Source organism: Nicotiana attenuata, chromosome 10 (genome assembly GCF_001879085.1).
Source record: "Nicotiana attenuata strain UT chromosome 10, NIATTr2, whole genome shotgun sequence".
NCBI lineage: Eukaryota > Viridiplantae > Streptophyta > Magnoliopsida > Solanales > Solanaceae > Nicotiana > Nicotiana attenuata.
In genome coordinates this window covers 10,275,592-10,288,618 of record NC_031998.1, presented here as the reverse complement: position 1 = coordinate 10,288,618, position 13,027 = coordinate 10,275,592, and positions in this window count along the sequence as shown.

The following is a 13,027-nucleotide window of genomic DNA, read 5'->3' as shown; positions in this document are numbered from 1 at the left end:
AGCCTCCGAGCAGACTTCGCATTTGCGAAGAAAGGCGTCGCAATTGCGACTGGGCGGCCCTCGCATATGCGAACAAATTGTCGCATTTGCGACCCAAGAAAAGATTTCCCCTTTTCGCATTTGCGATGGAGGATCCGCAATTACGAGTCTCGCATTTGCGAGAAATCTTTTGCAAATGCGAAAATACCAGACCTGACCTGCAATTTTTTTTTTCCAAAGTTCAAAAATGCAACCCCGCGGCCTATTCAAATCTCACCCGAGCCCTCGGGGCTCCAAACCAAACATGCACACAACCTCAAAAATATCCTACGGACTTACTCGTGCGATCAAATCGCCAAAATAACATCAACATCAATGAATCAAGCCTCAAAATCAACATTTTCATTTCAAACTTCATAAACTTCCAACTTTAGATATTTAGGTCCGAAACACGTCAAATGACGTCCGATTTCGACCAAACTTTACAGAAAGTGCTTAACACGTATTTAAGACTTGTACCGGGCGTCGGAACCAAAATACGAGCCCGATGCCATAGTCTTTTAATCAATTTTCATTTCCATTTTTCCTTAAAAATTCCAGAAAAACAATTTCACCGAAAAATTCTTTTCCTCGGGTTCTAGACCTCGGATTTCGACTCCGGGCACATGCACGAGTCCCATATTTTTCTACGGACCCTTTGGGACCGTCAAATCACGGGTCCGGGTCCGTTTACCAAAAATGTTGATCGAAGTAAACTTTAATCATATTAATATCAAAATTCATCCTTTTTCACACAGAATTCATATTTAAGCCTTCCGGCTACACGCTCGGACTACGCACGCAAATCGAGACAAGTAAAAGTGAGGTTTTTAAGGCCTCGGAAGCGTGGAAAAAGAGAGAAATCCGGTGATGACCCTTTGGGTCGTCACATATAATGAGCTGGTCAGGCGTGGGCTGCAAATCTTCTTTGAAGAACCAGATGATGGGAATGTGATGGTTGTGCGCGAGTTCTATGCTAACATTAAAGAACATGTGAATGGTGTAGTAACAGTGCGCAAGAAGGCTGTGGATACCTCTGTTGAGGCTATTCGGAGGATATATCGGTTTCCCGCACCTGTGACGGAGATGGAGGATTATTATGAATCCTATGGAAGGAAATACACTCAGTGGGAGCTATTCTTTAAAACAATTTGTGTACCTGGCAAGGAAATTGTGTGGATGAAGTATGGAGAGAAGTTCCATTCAGCGGCACTCACCTTTGAAGGGAAGTGCTGGTTGTATGTCATCAACAACCGCCTGCTTTCGTCCTCCAACACCACAGAAGTGAATGCCCCTCGAGCTGCATTAATTTGGTGCTTTATAAATGGTCATAACTTTGACGTAGCCAAGCTTATTCAAGAGGAGATGTTTATACATTATCCGGTGAAGAGGTATGGTTTCTTCTTCCCTTCCTTGGTCACTAGGCTTTGCCGGGCAGCTCGGGTGCCGGAAAATTTAAATGTGGATGGAATAGTGCCGAGAGACGTCAAGTTTCGAGCTGACAAGGTGACTACTGGGAAGGAGCCTGTGGCACCTGGTGGTGGTGATAGTGATAAATCATCTGCATATGAGTAGGGAGAGGATGAGTAGGAGGCAGCGGAGGCCGAACCTCCCACCCAAGCGCCAGTTGCAGAAGCTGCAGGACCATCTGGGGTTGGTCGGGTTACCCGATTAGCAGCCTTAGAGCGGGAGATAGCAGGAATGCGTACCACTATTGCAGACTTGGGGACACGAGTTGATGCTTTGGCCACCCAGAATGCTAAATCTGAGAAGAAAATATTGGGCTGGCTGCGAGCTCTGGGTCGTGCATGTCATCTGGACCCGGGGACGGTCTCCGATCAAGATTGATCCATCAGGGAAGTTCCTTTACCTCACAATCTTTATTTTGTATGCCATGAGGACATGTCTTCTTTTTAAGTGTGGGGTAGGGGATACTTCGGTGTATGTGTCTATATGTAAGAACATGATTGTTTTATGTTTTCTTTTCTTTTGTGGCTTTGAGTAGCAGTAGAATTAGGTGAGTTGACTTGTCCCGACGACGGATCTCATTCGGTGGGGTTCTTGAGGGTCTAAGTCGACGTTTAATTAATCTCAAAAAAAAACTAGAAATATGTTTGACTCTTCCTGATGATGGTGGTTTGGTTTTTGAGTGGAACCAATGAAATAGAGAAAAAGGTGCAGTATTTTGAAAAATGAAAGAATAAGAGCAATTTTAAAAAAAAAAAGAAAAAAAAAAGAAAAGAACATAAATAAATGTAGTCCTTGATAAGTGGTGACTTGATACAATTGCACCTAAAGGAGTTTGGGGTATTATAAATAGAAGTGTGGTGAAATGTCTGGTCTGACACAAGTATAGTTTTGAATGCGAAAGTGATTGCATTAAAAGTGCTTAGGGAGGTTAGTCACTATATCCAAATATATCCTACCCGTCCCGTAGTCTACATTACAACCAAGTAAAGTCCTAATTGATCTGAAACTGAATGAGCTCGATTAGTAGAGTAGTACACTATGGGCAAGCCTATGGTGCATCTTTGTGGCATATGAATGTTCTTTCTGAGAGTGAGTGAATTTTGTCTATCTGAGTTCCTAATTGTTCTTAATGTTATTACTTGTGGAACTACTCTCTTGTGCGATGTGAGGGCATGTGATTTACGAAGAAAAGGTAAGTCCTGACCTCTGTATAGAGTAATTTGAGTAAGTATGAATATTGCACGGCACGTGAGAGTCGACTCTTGAGGCAAAGACGTTGCATTACTAGATGCAACTTTGGTGATATGTTCTTGGTGTGATACATTAGGGAAAAGCTTAGTGAAGGAACCTTTGTAGAGTATGGTGGATTGCTCGGGGACTAGCAATGATTTAAGTGTGGGGTGTTGATAATAGGCTAGATTCATGTAGTTTGGCGACTATTTATGCCCCAACTTGACTATGCTTCACTGTTCTAGGAAGGTTAAATGACGATAAAATGGCTCTAATTGTGAATTTTATGTTTTGCAGGAGCAAGTCGTGCTTATGAGGACTTAGGACAGTGTTTGGAGCTAAATTAAAGAAAGGAGAACCCCTCGGAGTTGAGTATGCGTGAAAGAAGAAAGAAAAGAGGAGATCAAGAGCTGATCCACTCTAGCGTGGGCCAAGCGCAGCCTTAGCGCGGCCACGCTAGAGAAGAAGAACGGGACAGTGTAGAACGCGATATGCGCGGCCCAAGCGCGGTCACGAGAGTGGCCGTGCTAGTCAATCCGAAACGCAAAAATTTCAGGGGTAAACTTGGAAGTTTGGGGGCAATTCCACTTAACCTATAAGAGGTCCAGCTCGCCCAAAAAGAGGATATCAAGGTTTTCATAGTTTTGATCAAGGCAAGAAGAGGCAAGGAGGATAATTCGATATCGAGTTCTACCTTTCTTCCCTTTGTTTTTATCCTTCATGAATTTTGTTGTTGTTATTATGAACACAATTATGAGTAGCTAATTATTTAGTCTAAGGTTTGATGGAACCTATTGAGGGATGAACTTCTTGTTGTGTTAACATAGTTTGCCCAGTTTAATCTCTATTTGTTCAACTACGTTCTTGTTGTAGTTAATTGATAGGATCATCAATTAGTTGTGCCTATTTAATATGTATTACTCGGGAGAGAGTGCATATTTAGGTAGTTGTTGAACAACACCACTCCCAAAGTATATGAGGAATCAATAACCGAGGGTTTAAAGGTGGGATTAGGGATAACGAAACCTTGGGTGCGATCTAAGTGAGCTGTAATATAAGCCAGCTAGCATAACTCGGGAGAGTGTGTCTAGTAAATTGTCGTAATTACTCGAGAGAGATTTACGGTAGTAAGAGTGCTCATGATCGATAGAGATGATTAGGCAAATCTATATGAAACATAACAGGAAGAGATTCCATTAATGAGGGAAATCATAACCTTAGATCCTTCTCTTATTTGTTTACAACTCAGTCGTAGTTAGCTTTTAGTTTACTTGATTTTATTCAGTTATAGTTAGTAGAAATATCACCAAGTGTTATTCGAAATATTTGGGAAGTTGATTACGGAGAATTCAGTGAGTCTGACAAAAGTAATTGGTAGGTTAATTCCCTGTGGGATTCAACTCTGGGCTAAATATCCGGATTATATTTGCAACGACCGCTTGTCCTTCTTATAAGGCATAGTTGGCGTGATCATTCATCGACTTAGAAAAAGCATACGATAAAATTTTGAGGGAGGTTTTGTGGAGATGTTTGGTGGCTAGAGGTGTACTTGTTGCCTACATTAGGTTGATTAAGGACATGTATGATGGAGAAAAGACCCGAGTGAGGACGGTGGGTGGGGACTCGGACCGTTTTACGGTTATGATGGGTTGCATCAGGGGTCGGCACTCAGCCTTTTTTTGTTTGCTCCGGCGATGGACGTATTGACGCGCCACATCCATGGGGAGGTGCCATGGTACATGCTATTTGCAGATGATATTGTATTGATTGACAAGAAGCGAGATGGTATGAACACGCAATTAGAGGTATGGAGGTAGACACTGGAGTCTAAAGGTTCCAAGTTGAGCAGGACCAAGATAGAATACTTGGAGTGTAAGTTCAGTGGAGAGACTCAAGGAGGGAAAGGGGAGGTGAGGCTGGAATCACAGGTCATCCTTAGGAGAGCAAGTTTTAAGTACCTTGGGTCTATTATTCAGGGGGTGGGGAGATTGATGGAGATGTCACACATTGTATTGGGGCGGGATGGATAAAATGGAGACTCGCTTCCAGTGTTTTGTGTGACAAAAGGTGTCACCGAAACTTAAAGGTAAGTTCTACAGAGTTGTGGTCAGAACAAAGATGTTGTATGGGGCTGAGTGTTGGCCAGTCACTACTACAAAAAAGGCCTTTGGTGGCAATTATTTAGCGGCAATAAGGCAATGGTCACTAATAAATTCTTTAAGCTTAAATATTAGCGGCATATGACCATTAGCCAGTAAAAGATATCCTTTTACTGGCAATAAAAAATAATAGCCACTAAAAATTACTAATTAAAATTAATCTTTTATTATTTTAGCTATCAGTGAAAATCTTTCCCTCCAATTTTTTTGAATACCTTTTATGTTTGCCTCCCCCAATTAAAAAACAATAGAACGAAAAACCTCACTCCCCAGCTGAACGAAAAACAATAATACAATCCTAAATCGCTGCTGAAAAAACCTAACAGGCTGCTGCGTCAACGGTAGTGTGATTTACAGTGTGTCAACGGCAGCGCGAGTGCGTCAACGGCAGCCCATCTTTTTCCCAGGTAAATTCTCTTCTCTTCGATTTACAATCGATTTACAGTAGAATCGATTTCCCTCTCGAATCGACTTTGCTGCCGGAAAAACCTAACTCGCTGATGCGTCAACGGCAGTGTTGTGCAAGTGCGTCAATGGCAGCCCATCTTTTTCCCAGGTAAATTCTCTTCTCTTCGATTTACAATCGATTTACAGTAGAATCGATTTACAGTAAATTAACTTCTCTTCTTCCAATCGATTTACATTAGCTTTTGTATTGATGCTGGTCGATTGATCTACAGTAAATCAGTTTCTATCTCGCTGTTCAACAGCCTGCCGTAGTGCCCGTCCATCTTCTTCCCCCGTTAACTTCTCTTTTTCCCCTATTAAATCAGGCGCTTGCAATCGATTTACAGTAGATTTTTGGATTGATTCATGTCGATTGATTTACAGTAGATTCTGTGTACATTAATCTGATAAAAGTCATGTTATTATTTGGATTTAGAAAATCCTGGCTCCGCCACTGTTTGATGGTCCTCTTCAGAGAAGTGGACGTCTTGTTTCATTTATTTTTCTCTTTTGACCGGTAGAGGTGAAGTATTTTTAGGTTCTTTATTTAGTTCAATTATTCTAAGAATTTGTTGGTAACTGAGATAATAATGTTTGGAGAGAAAAAGGTATGGCTTCCTGGAATGATCAATTGGGCATCAATGTTCCAAGAATAGAAACATCCAAGCTGTACGCTATTAAAGTCAAATAGAAAAAACTAGTTGAACGTAACTAGCATAATTAGGGTCTTTCCATTCTTTGCTCATCGATCAATTGTTTGGTTTGTTATGTAGGTAGTTGAAGACGACGTATTCCCAGACAAACCATACCAAGTAAGTGTGTTATCAACAAAATGGAACTTTGTCTAACTTGAAACTGTTTCTTCTCTCACTTGTGCTACTGACGTTAACGATAATTACATTGACATTAAGAAGTGAAAACAAAGATACTCATATTTGGCTCACTCGTGATAGATGGATAGATGAACAAAAGAAACTAGCCAACGTCTCTCCTGAATCTCCAGTGTAAGTATTCTACAACTTTAGTAGTATAATAAATTATTAGTTTGTCTAAGATTTAACTTTAAATCCTTTGAACTTGATAAAGATGAATAGACCAATTCAACATGATCAATATTTACTAAAGTAGTTTTTTTTTTTTTGGCAATCCACTAGGCATTCGCCCAGGGCTAGTTTTTTATATATAAATCAAAAAAGTGAAAAATTACAACAGTTACATAGATTCAGGATGTCTTAAACGATGAAAGAAGTAAAAGATGAGTGCTACATATATCCTATTACCAATGTTTAGCAAAATACTTAACATTGATAGTACAATTTGCATACTAAAAAAGCACCTACTGTGATGATGTATAATCTTTTGAATTATACTTTTTAGGCTCAGTCCTGCTACATAGTACGTGATGTACGCATTGATGAAAGTTGATATCACATATGAAGTGATGTACGCATTGATGAAAAAGTATAGCACATGCATCAGATTAGCATGTGAGTCGAACTTCAAAATTTGCATACTGCACATATAGCCTTGTGTCCTTGTAGCCACTGCCCAGATATTGATTTTGTAGCAGCCTTGAATTTGAATTGTTGCTTCTGCCCCTTTTTGTTGATGGTATTTGCAGCAGATAGCCATTTCCCAGTTCTTTCCGTTATAGCCCCCTTCTTTCATTTTGTGTCGACTTTGTACTTGTTCGTTGATAGTTCTTGCCCAGCTCTCTTTTAACCACGTCAGTAGTATCTTTCTCTGTATGTGAACTGACTTGTTACAGTATGTTACCTGCATAAAACACTGCTCCTGTATGATCCCATGTCCTTGCCATATGAGGGTTTTAGTCCAAATTGTCCCAGTCTTGTCCGTGTAAGGTTGTACAGAAGGACTTGCTGAATTTGCATCCAAACCAGCGATGTTGTTTCTAGTTGCTTTTGCGTGTGTTGTCCTTCTGCTATGTGCTGATTTCCTTACCTTCTGTGATTGCCCTTGTTGAGATTTGTATTGCTTCTCTAAGGATTTGTACCATTTGTGCTTCAACCTTCTCGAAATCCATTGCCAAACATAGCATCTGATTCTACATTTTCTCCATGAATGCTTTATCATGCTTATGCATGTCACCTTTCCTTCCTTAAGGGAATGAGCACATGGTGCTAATACCACCCATAGAGGTCGTAATGAGTGAAAAGGCATGATTACAGAAATGTTCCCTGCAAAATAACAAACCATGTTAGTAGAAAGTGTCCTCACCATGCCCTCCTCGTTAACGGTTTTAGTATGGTATTTGACTGGATGATTTCCTTCAGAACCAAAGTGTTCTATTTTTATTTGTGGTTTGCTCCTTCTGTAAGAGTTTTTTTTAATATTGTGCCTTGTCGTTGTCCTCAAACTAGTTGAAACCATAGAATCCATACTTGTAGCCAAAAAACTGTGTTTGATCTTGTCGCTGTCATTCCAATTGTTCTCTGAACTGATCCACTTTAAGGCGTGGCCTGCACCTTTGCAGCATTTGTGCGTGTAGTTACAGCATTTGAGTTGTGCTCTATTTGTGAATGAGTATCTATGTATCCTAGATCCCATCTCTTCATATGTCCGTGTTCTCAATTGCCTATTGTATGTGCATACAACAGAAAACTTATGCAGCAGAGTACTCAAGTAAGTATGCACATTCAGTGTGCACGTGAATGAAAATCCTTGCCTTTCCTGCTCGTCAGCCCCCATGAGTTTTAGTGACTGTACACCAATTTTTGAGGTTACCCTTTGAAAATCAAAGAGTGAGCAACACACTTTCTTTACATGACGCATTTCATATTCGAGGTAGCATATTATCCCAGATTGCATTTAAAGCCTTTCTTTCCCTCGTGTTGAAATTAATGTGTCCGCATCCTTCATTTCTTTATGTGACCAGTGTAGATGCCCAAAGATGTTATTCCAAGTTACCATGCTTGTGGTCATTTGTGATATCCTTTCATGGGATTGAGCAGAAATTGCTAATTCCTCCCATGGAGTTTCAATCACTAACTGGAGCATGGTGAAAGGATCATTCCTTGCAAAACAAACAAAGTTAGTTAACAGTGTATTTCTCCTTTCAAACTGCAGCACTCTACTCCACCTTGCTACTTCCTCTCCTTCTAGTTTCTCGCCACTTTTATTCTTAGTTTGGACATTGGAGTTTATCCAGATTCACAATCCTCCTACTTTGTATATCAAGTTCCCAGAATCCATTAGCCTCGATGAATTTGAACATGGTCTGTCCTTGTAACATCTGTGGTTGACGTATGGGAATTGGCTCAACTGGAGACTGTTTTGACGTATTTCCTTGGACTGTAGCATTGATCGCTGCTGGTTTTAATAGATTTGAGTAATCTAATGGTTTGGATATTGATGTAACATTGTTGGGAATGGTAGGGGATGTTTGAGAGGGCTGACCAGCCGTTGGACGAGGCTGGTCACCGGCCAGCAACGTCATGGCGCTGTTCACAAGCAGGGTACTGTTTTTCTCTGCTCGATCTGTATTTTCTGTTGCACAAACAAAAGCAGTGCTAGAAGATACATCCAAGAAGTTTTTCAACACTTCATTGAAGTGAAAGAAATACTTCACCCTACAGAATGCAGTATCGATGAATATATTAGAGAAAGAAGAGTTGGCGTGCTACAGTAACCCCGTTTTTAAAAAATAAGATCTGGACAAAATGGTTATGAATTTGAAGATGAAACCAATTGGGGATTGTGCGCAAAGAGTAGATGTTTCTTTTGATACCAAATTTGCGACAATCCACCGCCGGATTCCGGAGTTATGGCTCGTGAATAGTGACGGAATTACTATTCACCTTCTTCCTACTAAAGTAGTTGAATTATATATCATGGCACAAAAAATTCTCCATGGCAAATACTTAATCAGTTTTAGCTGGCCTCTCGCCCAACCAAATCTATTATTCTAGTTTATAAAATCTTCTGCTAGTTGCAAACTAACTCACTGGAATATATTCAAAAAAAGAAAAAAGAAAGAGATGTTTCCTCTAAAACTGATTATGTAATAAGGATTGTATATGTAATAGGATAATAGTCCCTTATACTAGTTTCCTTTCTAGTTTTACCAAGTGCTAGTAAGAGTTGCCTAATTGGGTGGGATGCTATTACTACTTTAAACCAGTGTGGTAAGTTTTCTCAAGTGTTGCATTTGTCCGATCCTTTCCCATCCCTTTTCAGACAAGTAGGCACTAAATTGGTTGGTAACATATTCCAGCTTGAAGCCACATTAGGTATTACATAGCAATAACTCAATATTTTTGAGTCAGATATTTGGGGTCCATGACAAAATTTGTCTGGTACTGGGGCGTTAGCTTTTTAATGTTTCACATCGACAGTAAGTGGAAGACGGAAGAGCAGAACTGTTGGTTATACAGTTTATTTTTGTTACTTTTTTTTCCTTTCCAGTCTTTAATTACAGGTTTGAACCTTAACAGGTTGATAATATTTCTGCAAATGTTGTTACCTTTAGCAGTGGTAACCTGTTGGCCATTTTTAATGATGTCATTCAGACGTTGTGTCAGCCTTTATGTGTTACTTGGCTGGAAGAGGAACTCTCTTTGAGAAATGACAATACTAACAAGGTATGACTTTAAATATATACTTGAATTTTAGAAAGAACATAGGCTCAAGTCTGTTTATATTTAGATCTTTCTTCTTCCTATTACATTGTCAGGAATGTCTTTCTTCACTGGTTAATAACTTAAACGGATATGGAGTCCTGACAAACATCAGAAAGTCGGGGAAGGAGCATCTATTTGCTGAATTAATCTGTGTTCTTAGATTTGGTTCTGTCAGGTAAGAAAACCAGCCCTTGCTTCTCTTAGTCATATGAATATAGAATGAACAATAATTCTTTTGTTTATTTCTTCTATTCGTTTACCCTTTCTTTGAGTAAAGAACTAGTGATTAAGCCTGCTGTCAACAATATTCCTGCTATATTCATGTATGTGTACTTTTAGCAGAATGAATTGCCTTGATTCTTTCATTCTGAACTGTATGTAGGAGCTTTTGTTGTTTTGAAAAAGGCTTATGTTTTTCCCGGTTATTTCTTTGAACAATTTTCATTTTAACTTCACTAGAAAATCCTTTTTCAACCCTTACCCGTAAAGCAAACTGTTTTATTCGACTATACTTGACAAATTGTCGCATGTTTGATAAGACGGAAATGTCCAGTGGAATCTCAGATGCATCACCTCCTTCGCGGACCCATGGATGCGCTGAAATGTTTGAGCATATCAGTTTGAAACACGTAGTTTTTTTGTATCAACAATTTAAGGCGATGAACACCAGTAACATCTAATTGAATAAAAAAAAACCTGTGAAAATAAGTATATCTGAAAGTTGTTCAATAAGTAATCAAATATGGAAGCTATTTAGCCAAAACTGACAGCTATAATGGACATCCAATACCGAACATTGCTGATGAAGAAGTAGGTTACTCAAAACTGACAAAATTAGTGTATGAATCTTTGGACCTTGAGCTGCTTCTCTGATGAATCATGTTTTGTCATAGTAAAACTTAAATAGCACTTAAAAAGTTGTGCTAGATCAGAATGCTATCACTTACATAGGGCCTTGGCAGCAGTAAGTCTAGCGCGAGGATCCTTCACCAGTAATTTCTTTACAAAATCTTTAGCACTGTTGCTTATAGTTGGCCACTGCTTGCGACGAAAATCAGGCTTGTTTCTTAGTACCTTAGCTTAGTAGAACCACAGTTAGGAACAACAGTAAATCAGCTAAAGCACAATTTACTAAACATGAGAAAGAACAAGTTAAACTTCTCAAAGGAATAAATAACACTTTTGAATAGGATTGTCTTTAAGCACAATCTGGCAAGTTGTCATCTTTAGATGTTGCTGTTGTTTAGATGTTGCTGTCATTTTGATGCTGCTGTTGTTATTTGGATATGAGGCTTTCCTCTTCCTTATTGTGGCTGGGGCAATCTACATATGCTGTTGTCGTTTAGTTGCACTTTGCAAAGCATTTGCTTAATTCTTGTTTTCAGTTTTGCTTCTTGATTGAATTTTGGTTTGAATTGAGTGTTGGTTCGACTATCTGCCGCTAAGAAGATTGCTGGATTGAAGGATCAAACTGTTTTTACTAAGCTTCAGTAGGTAGTTGTTGAAGTTTGGGTTCTAATCAATTTGATTGGAATGTTCATATTTTAGCTTAGTTGTTTTTGCTTATAGATGTTAGGTGAGGGAATTGACTACTCTAATAGTGATGAAATGTTCGAGATGTTTTTTTTCACATTATACTTTATCTTTTGACACAATTATTTTATAATTTCAGGTCATACCGTCTGATGTTGGATAATTTAGCGGGTGAAAGATTTCAAAATGATGAAAAGTTGCGGAAATCATTTGAAGACCATCATTCGTCTGGATTAGTTATATTATGACATTAGCTATTTAGTCTAAACAATATATTTTTATGTTTTAAATACTGTGATATTAATGTTTTTGATTAGTACTTCCTTTTGTTTGTTAAGATTAATGAGATACATTTTGTTTTTTGAATTAATATTAATATATTTTATTATTTGAGTCATATTTTGTACGAATATAGTAACTATTATTAATTATGGCTAAACTATTTATAATTGATGTAAACAATTATCGTTAAAGATATTGACTTTTAGCGACAATGTTAAACATATTAGCCATTAGAATGAAAGCTAAAAGGGCAAACTAAGATGTTTTCAGAAGGGATATTATGGCCATTTTAATTGCCACAAAATAATTGTCATTAAAGATGCGAACTTTTAGTGGCAATTATTTTTAATTTAGCGGCTATGAAAAATAGATGCTAAAGAAGTATAAATTAGTTGTTTGGATTGGATTTAGTAGCCATTATAATTGCCACAAACAATTGCCCTTATAGATGCGATTTTTAGCGGCAATTATTTTGGATGTAGCGGCTATAATAATGGACGCTAAAGAAGTATAATTAGCCATTTTTGATTGAATTAGCCGTTAAAGATAATAACTTTTAGCGGCAATAAAATATACCGTTTACTAGCTTTTGCGAGAATAGCCGCTAAAGGCTTTGCCGACCCAAGTTTCAGCGGCAAAAGACTAATGGCCGGTAAAAAATATAACGGCTATTATTATTGCCGCTAAAGCCATTTTGTATTGCCGCTAAAGGTCTTATTTGTAGTAGTGAGTCAAGATCGCTCATGTCTAGAAGATGAAGGTAACAGAGATGAGGATATTGAGATGGATATGGGGGCACACCAGGTTAGATAGGATCAGAAATAAGGTTATTCGCGACTAGGTGGGTGTGGCCCCTATTGAGGACAAGATGCGGGAAGCATGGCTTAGGTGGTTTGGTTATGTGAGGAGGAGGAGCACAGACGCACCGGTGAGGAGGTATGAGAGGTTGACATTGGAGGGCTTACGGCGAGGTAGAGGTAGGCCAAAGAAGAGGTTGGGAGAGGTGATTAGGCAAGACATCGCGCAGCTTCAGCTGACCGAGGACATGACCCTTAATAGGAAGGTATGGAGGTCAAGGATTAGGGTCGTAGAGTAGGTAGTCTAGGGTGTTCATAATAGTAGTATTGGCACGCAGTCTCACTTTATGTTGGTAGTAGGTTTTTATGACTAACCGTTGGTTTCTTTCTTTGTTGATCACCTTACTATCTTGTTGTTTTTATTCTGCTTTTATATGGGTTTTTGGTACTG